Below are 7651 nucleotides of genomic sequence, written 5' to 3' on the forward strand. Positions count from 1 at the left end.
TAGGCTCAGAAGCATGTTCTCCACTTCAACTAACTAATGATATGTTAAGGATAAAGACAATACAAACCACATACATCGATTGTGAGGATGGAATCAGGGATGAAACATCTATAACTAGAAAGGTTAAAGATACAAAGATGGTGAAATACCTTTACCCGGGATCAGTAGCACCTGTGGCAATGGACACAGCTCTGTAATGCTTGATCACTTACAACTGATCAACTAAATACGAAAGTCTTAGGTATTATCCTTCAGGAAAACTTTTTAAAAATATTTATAAAACACATATATATGTTAGATATACACTATCTCTAGAGTATATCTTTACCTGGGACGTGTGACACCTGTGTGGATAGACACAACTTTGTAATACATGATCTATTACACGAAATGAACTTCAGTAACGAAGAGTTATACAACGCGTCGTTGGGAACATTAATCAAATACCTATACAGAATTTTTATGTTAGATAAAAGACATTTCTTGATAGTAAACATAAGAAATGATGATGAAAGATCAGGGACGTAGATGTAGATATTTTGTTCAAAGATAGAATACTCCTGCCTTAAACTAACTCCTTGTATTGCATTTTCACTTAGATACCCACATGACAATGTGTTCTGTTCTTTAAAATCAAATTCTTATGTTTCTAACATGTTTTTATTATATCTTATATAATCTTAAGGATTCAGGCTTAAAGATCTTGGTTATGAACAACCATTATAATGCAACACAATACATATTTATCATAAACTAATAATCTATCACAATAACCATTATGTTTGTACCAGATTCTTTAAGTCCTCAGTCACGTTTGTTAATATATAAGAGATTTTTCCGCCACTGACAAGTGGCTCCGTGGTGTAGTGGTTAGCACATCTGCCTCATAAACAGTTGGTCCGGGTTCGATTCCCGGCGGGGCCTTTGTTTTCAGTATTTTTTTGTGATCGTAAATACTCGTAGGTAGGCTCTCTCTCTCTCTCTCTCTCTCTCTCTCTCTGTCTATCAGCCGACAGGTAAGTTGAAGAAATCTGGAATTCATCCTTTAGAAATCTGGTATACGAAGAGAGGCCATAATGATTTGATCTCTTCTCCCTTAAGACACGTTGACTTCGCAGTGACTTAATCCAAGTGTTCAAAATTCTGAATAAGTTCAATAAAGTAAACCTCGAGCATCTTTTCGAAATACAAGAAAATGCGGTTACCAGGACAAATGGAATAAAACTCAAAGCTAAATGATGTAGTACGGACGTGGGATAAAGTTTCTTTTCCTATAGGTGTGGTTTAACACTGGATTGAGTTACCGTCAGACGTAGTGAATGCTAAAACCATAAATACTTCCAAAATTCGTTTAGAAAAATGTCTTATAAAGTCAGGTATACTTTGAGGAAAATGCCAGAAATAAACGGATAAACGACAGCGATAACGGGGTTAATAGAAGGCTAATGTGCAGAATAAAGTTATCTAATTTGTATAGACCATCACTAATGATAGGATTATAATTCTTTGTGTATTTAATGATAGAAGATCCAATGATATTTCTAGTGGTAATAGAGCTGAAGTAATCTTCTATTATTAAATACACAAAGAATTATAATCTCAATATCAGTGATGGTCTGTACAAATTAGATAACTTTAGTGTTGATAAAATTTGTAAAATGATAAGTTTATGATACGCTCGTTCTCTGTCTTGGTCAATCACATGTTTACCAAATGGCGTCCTAGCTACGTCTCTTCGTTGTATATCAACTGACTGTTATATTTCTCTCTTTTGTCTCCCCTGATGGTGTGAGTTTTACACGAAAGTGCACTCGGGAACTTATCGTGTTTCATTTTCCCCGTGGACTTATAGGAATATCTTGATGATGCGCAAAATTGTGATCCTTTCCAATATATATATATATATATATATATATATATATATATATATATATATATATATATATATATATATATATATATATATATATATATATACATACATATATATATTCCTACGAGTCCACGGGAAAAATGAAACATGAAAAGTTCCCAAGTGCACTTTCGTGTAATAATCACATCATCATGGGAGACACAAGAGAGGAATATAACAGTCAGTTGATATACATTGAAGAGAAGTTAGGACGCCATTTGGTAAACATACACACACACATATATATATATATATATATATATATATATATATATATATATATATATATATATATATATATATATATATATATATATATATATATATATATATATATATATATACATTTTTTTTTTCATCCTTTTCGCCATTTCCCGCGACACCGAGGTAGCGTTAAGAACAGACGACTGGGCCTTTGAGGGAATATCCTCACCTGGCCCCCTTCTCTGTTCCTTCTCTTGGAAAATTAAAAAAGAAAGAAAAAAAAACGAGAGGGGAGGATTTCCAGCCCCCCGCTCCCTTCCCTTTTAGTCGCCTTCTACGACACGCAGGGAATACGTGGGAAGTATTCTTTCTCCCCTATCCCCAGGGATAATATATATATATATATATATATATATATATATATATATATATATATATATATATATATATATATATATATATATTATCCCTGGGGATAGGGGAGAAAGAATACTTCCCACGTATTCCCTGCGTGTCGTAGAAGGCGACTAAAAGGGAAGGGAGCGGGGGGCTGGAAATCCTCCCCTGTCGTTTTTTTTTAATTTTCCAAAAGAAGGAACAGAGAAGGGGGCCAGGTGAGGATATTCCCTCAAAGGCCCAGTCCTCTGTTCTTAACGCTACCTCGCTATCGCGGGAAATGGCGAATAGTATAAAAAAAAAAAAAAAAAAAATATATATATATATATATATATATATATATATATATATATATATATATATATATATATATATATATATATATATATGTAAACATATATATATATGTATATATTGAAATGATGATAATTTAACTGTCATGTTGAGATGAGTAATAATGGATATATGAGCAGACATTGGTAGGTTTTCTGTATATGCTAAACTTAAACTTGTTTCCTTGTCTATGGATCATGCAATCTAAAAATGGTAACATATCATTATTTTCATTTTCTACAGCAGATTTGATGGAAGGTACTAAATTGTTAAGTAAGGGGAGAAATATTTGTAAACTTTCATTTGTTGGCCAAACACAAAGAACATCATCTACAAACCTACACCAAATTGCATTAGAAGGTAAAATATCCTTTAGTAATTTTGTTTCAAAAAATTCCATATAAAGATTACTTAGTGCAGGTGAAAGAGGGTTACCCATTGCCATACCAAATTTTTGAGCAAAATAATCTCTTTTCAATTGAAATACACAATCTTTTATACATGATTTTATCAGATCAATGAAAACAATCTTTGAAACAGGTAAGTGAATATCATCCAAGACATCAAATAAGTATTCTAAAAGGTCATCAACTGGAACTTTCGTGAAAAGTGAGGAAACATCGAAGCTGACTAGTTTGAAATCAAAATTAGCATTGATATTGTATAGCTTGTTGACTAAATGTATATTGTTCCTGATATTAGAATTTGACACCTTACCCACTAAATGGTTCGATAAAGAAACTAACCATTTTGACAATCTATATGTGATGGAGCCTACTGAACTCACTATAGGTCTTGCTGGAAAATTCTGTTTATGTGTTTTGATAAGTCCATACATATATGGGCATGAAGGGGACAAAGATGACAAACTTTGATAAGAAAACCATTAACTTTCAACAGCACCTTCATTTCTTTATGGAAATGGGAATTAACTGCTTCTAAGGGATTTTTTTTACTGAGTTTAGAATATGTTGTGTCATCATTTAAAAGAAAATTCAATTTAGATAAATAGTTACTTTGCCTAAAATCGTAACAGTGTTAGCCTTATCTGCTTTAGTAATATTTATATCCTTGCCTTCTTTTAAGGTGTTAATAGCTCTTATAAATCTTTTAGGGCAACTAGATTTCACTGGTTTTGTCAAACCGGTATACACTAGATCTTACAGTTATTAATTTCATCACTATTTAAATTACTGTATTTCTCTAAATTACAAAAAGACTATGTGACATCTACACAGATGGCTTCCCTGTTAGAGCACACAAAACTTAATCCATAGCCTAATGCACACAAGGAATCTTTATCAAGTTGTTTATCAGACAGGTTTATCACAAAAGAAGGGTTTGTGTTCTTAGTCCAGTCGCTGTTATTAATAAGATGGTCCAACTTACAATTTAGTGTCATTTTGTAGCCTATTGCTTTCATTCCTTAATCTATCATAGCTATCCGGTTCTTCCAATATGTCGGTATTGCCATTTGAAAGGCAAGTTTCTTCTCTCTTGTAATGCGAAAAGTCTCCTCCATTGCAAGTTTCTTTAATTCAATGTGTTCCTTTAAAATGACGTTTTGGAATTGGTGAAATGGTCGACCAGACAGCTGCAACAATCGTTGAGGTAGGACACATCTTGGCATCACTTATTCATCAAGGCATTTCCTTTCCTATATATATATATATATATATATATATATATATATATATATATATATATATATATATATATATATATATATATATATATATATATATTCTTTCATACTATTTGCCATTTCCCGCGTTAGCGAGGTAGCGTTAAGAACAGAGAACTGGGCCTTATAGGGATTATCCTCACCTGACCCCATTCTCTGTTCCTTCTTTTGGAAAATTAAAAAAAAAACAAGAGAGGGGAGGATTTCCAGCCACCCGCTCCCTCCCCTTTTAGTCGCCTTCTTCGACACGCAGGGAATACGTGGGAAGTATTTTTTCTCCCCTATCCCCAGGGATAATACATATATATATATATATATATATATATATATATATATATATATATATATATATATATATATATATATATATATATATATATATATATATATATATATATACATATATATATATATATATATATATATATATGTATATATATATATATATATATATATATATATATATATATATATATATATATATATATATATATATATATATATATATATATATATATATATATATATATATATATATATATATATATATATATATATATATATATATATATATATATATATATATATATATATATATATATATATATATATACATATATATATGTGTGTGTGTGTGTGTGTGTGTGTTTGTGTGTGTGTGTGTGTGTGTGTTTGTGTGTGTGTGTGTGTGTGTGTGTGTGTGTGTGTGTGTGTGTGCACGGATAAACTTTAAGGCTAACCGGGGTGTACTGGTGATGCCTTTGACCTAAAATATAAGTTCAATTGAGCCCGTAGGCCGACCTTGCACGTAGCCTGAATCCTTTTGTGTTCACTATAATCTTCTTTACTATATCTCCTCTCCTTAATCCCTTTATCTTCTCTATGCAAGGCCTATTATAATCTTCACTACAACCTCATCTTCATATGACCTTATCTTGACTTAGGTGGTTTCAGGGAAGGCTTTAGATTTTACCCGCTCACACAAACAACGTACTTACACGGGACCCCACGAGTGTAAACCTTCCTCCTAATACAGTGCAAATAGATGATTACACACACCTACACACCACTACCACCACTAACAATACACAGAGAAATAGCCTCTTCGGTTGCCTTTGGATCCGCCCTTGAACGTAGTTTGGAGGATTTGGGGGATCAGGTCAACAAGGTTAAGTTCACTACTACCTCATATTCACCAACGTGTATCTTCACTATTAGCTTATTTTCACTTAATGATATCTTCGCTATACCCTCTTCTTCACTACACCGTTATTTCTACCATACCATCATCATTGCACTCCCTAATGTTCACTAAAAGTAGTTCTTATCTTCACTACATAATCATTTTGAATAAACTTTACTCTTTGATATCCCTTATCTCTACTACATTCGTATCTTCACTACAACCTATCTTGACAATATCCTTATCATCACTATGCTCTTTCTCACTACACTCTCATCTTAACATCATCCTTCTGTTTACCGAACTTAGTTCAAAGTCTGACTTGAACGTAGCTTTCGAAAGTTTTTGTTCCTCATTGTGTTACCTCCTTAGTATCATTGTAAAGGCAATTGTCACCACTCCCTAACTAAACCGTCATCGTCACTACACTCTCATCATTATCATTACTTCTTGATGGTCAATACAAAATTTCAACATACATATTTGTCTTCACTACAGAATAATTTTCATTGCACCTTAGTCTTCATTACTCCTTGTTTCAGCTACATCCGTATCTTCCATTCATTCTTATATCTTATATTAGTCACATCTTAACAATATCTTTATATCTTCTCTGTTCCGTCTTTTGGAAAATTGAAAATGAGAGGGAAGGATTTCCTGCCTCCCGCTCCCTCCCCTTTTAGTCGCCTTGTACGACACACAGGGAATCCGAGGCAAGTATTCTTTATTTCCCTATCTCCAGGGATAACAGCATCTGGTGTTCCCAGACGGTCACCCATCCAAGTACTAACCAGACCCAACGCTGCTTAACTTCCCTGATCGGACGATATATGCATATATATATATATATATATATATATATATATATATATATATATATATATATATATATATATACAAGACTGAAAACAATAAATTTCCCAAATAAAAAAATGGAGGCGCCGGGGTTTGAACCCGGGTCCTCTCGCATGCCAAGCGAGCGCTCTACCACTGAGCTTCGCCCCCAAGAACATATTTTGGGACTTAGTATTATATAAAGCACTGAGATTACCACGGCAAAATACTGTTTGACCGACCGTTGCCGACTAGCCGGCAAAATAACCACAGGGTAAATCTCCATGTTGCTCTCGTGTTTTCCTCTCAATTTTCCACGAAGAAATGAGTTTTACTTTTTTATTTTCGTTGCAATAGACTGGAACTAAACAATAGACTGGAAATAAGCAATAGACTGGAACTAAAAAATAGACTGGAACTAAGCAATAGACTGGAACTAAGCAATAGACTGGAACTATGCAATCGACTAGAACTAAGCTCACCTGGTATGAGGTCAGAGCCCTCATCATCATCCCTGCTAACTACCGGAAGCAGATTAAGTCGTTCCACAACCGATGTCCGGCCCATGTTAACTCTGATGTGCCCAGCAGTTGGAGGAGGATCGCCAGAAGCTTCTGGAAGATTTCAAGGACGTCTTGATGGACCTGACCCTTTCAGATAAGGTTGAAAACTCCAATTTATTGTGAAGATCTTCGCTATAACGTTGGACGAACATACTGAATGTTGCACACATGTGATGCGGACAAAATGAAAAAAGAAAAAGACAAAAATTATGTCTGGTGTGGGTCTCGAACCCACGACCTTGAGTGTGTGAGACTCACGCTCTACCACTGAGCTAACCAGACAATAGAAAAATACATCTGTTTCTTCAATTTGAATTAATGAAAATCTTTGCGAGGCAGCGTTTAGAAAAGAGAGATGTCTTTGACGAAATCTACTTGCTTGGCTTATACTTCTGTTCCTCATTATCGAAAGCAAACATACTGAAGGATATATATATATATATATATATATATATATATATATATATATATATATATATATATACGAACAAAGTGCATATGAATGCGCACCTTCATAGAACATACAAACCTCCAACAGCCAG

At 33.6% G+C, this 7651-nt stretch overlaps 2 non-coding genes across 2 annotated transcripts; one reads left to right on the top strand and one right to left on the bottom strand.

Moving 5' to 3' along the window:
- Positions 1-852: 852 nt before the first annotated feature.
- On the top strand, positions 853-924 carry TRNAM-CAU (transfer RNA methionine (anticodon CAU)). Its single transcript has one exon. It is a non-coding gene; the product is annotated as a tRNA-Met (tRNA).
- Positions 925-7319: 6395 nt separating this feature from the next.
- TRNAV-CAC (transfer RNA valine (anticodon CAC)) lies at positions 7320-7391 on the bottom strand. The gene has a single exon. It is a non-coding gene; the product is annotated as a tRNA-Val (tRNA).
- Positions 7392-7651: the final 260 nt, after the last annotated feature.

The sequence above is a fragment of the Panulirus ornatus genome, chromosome 42, assembly GCF_036320965.1.
Source record: "Panulirus ornatus isolate Po-2019 chromosome 42, ASM3632096v1, whole genome shotgun sequence".
Taxonomy (NCBI): Eukaryota; Metazoa; Arthropoda; class Malacostraca; order Decapoda; family Palinuridae; genus Panulirus; species Panulirus ornatus.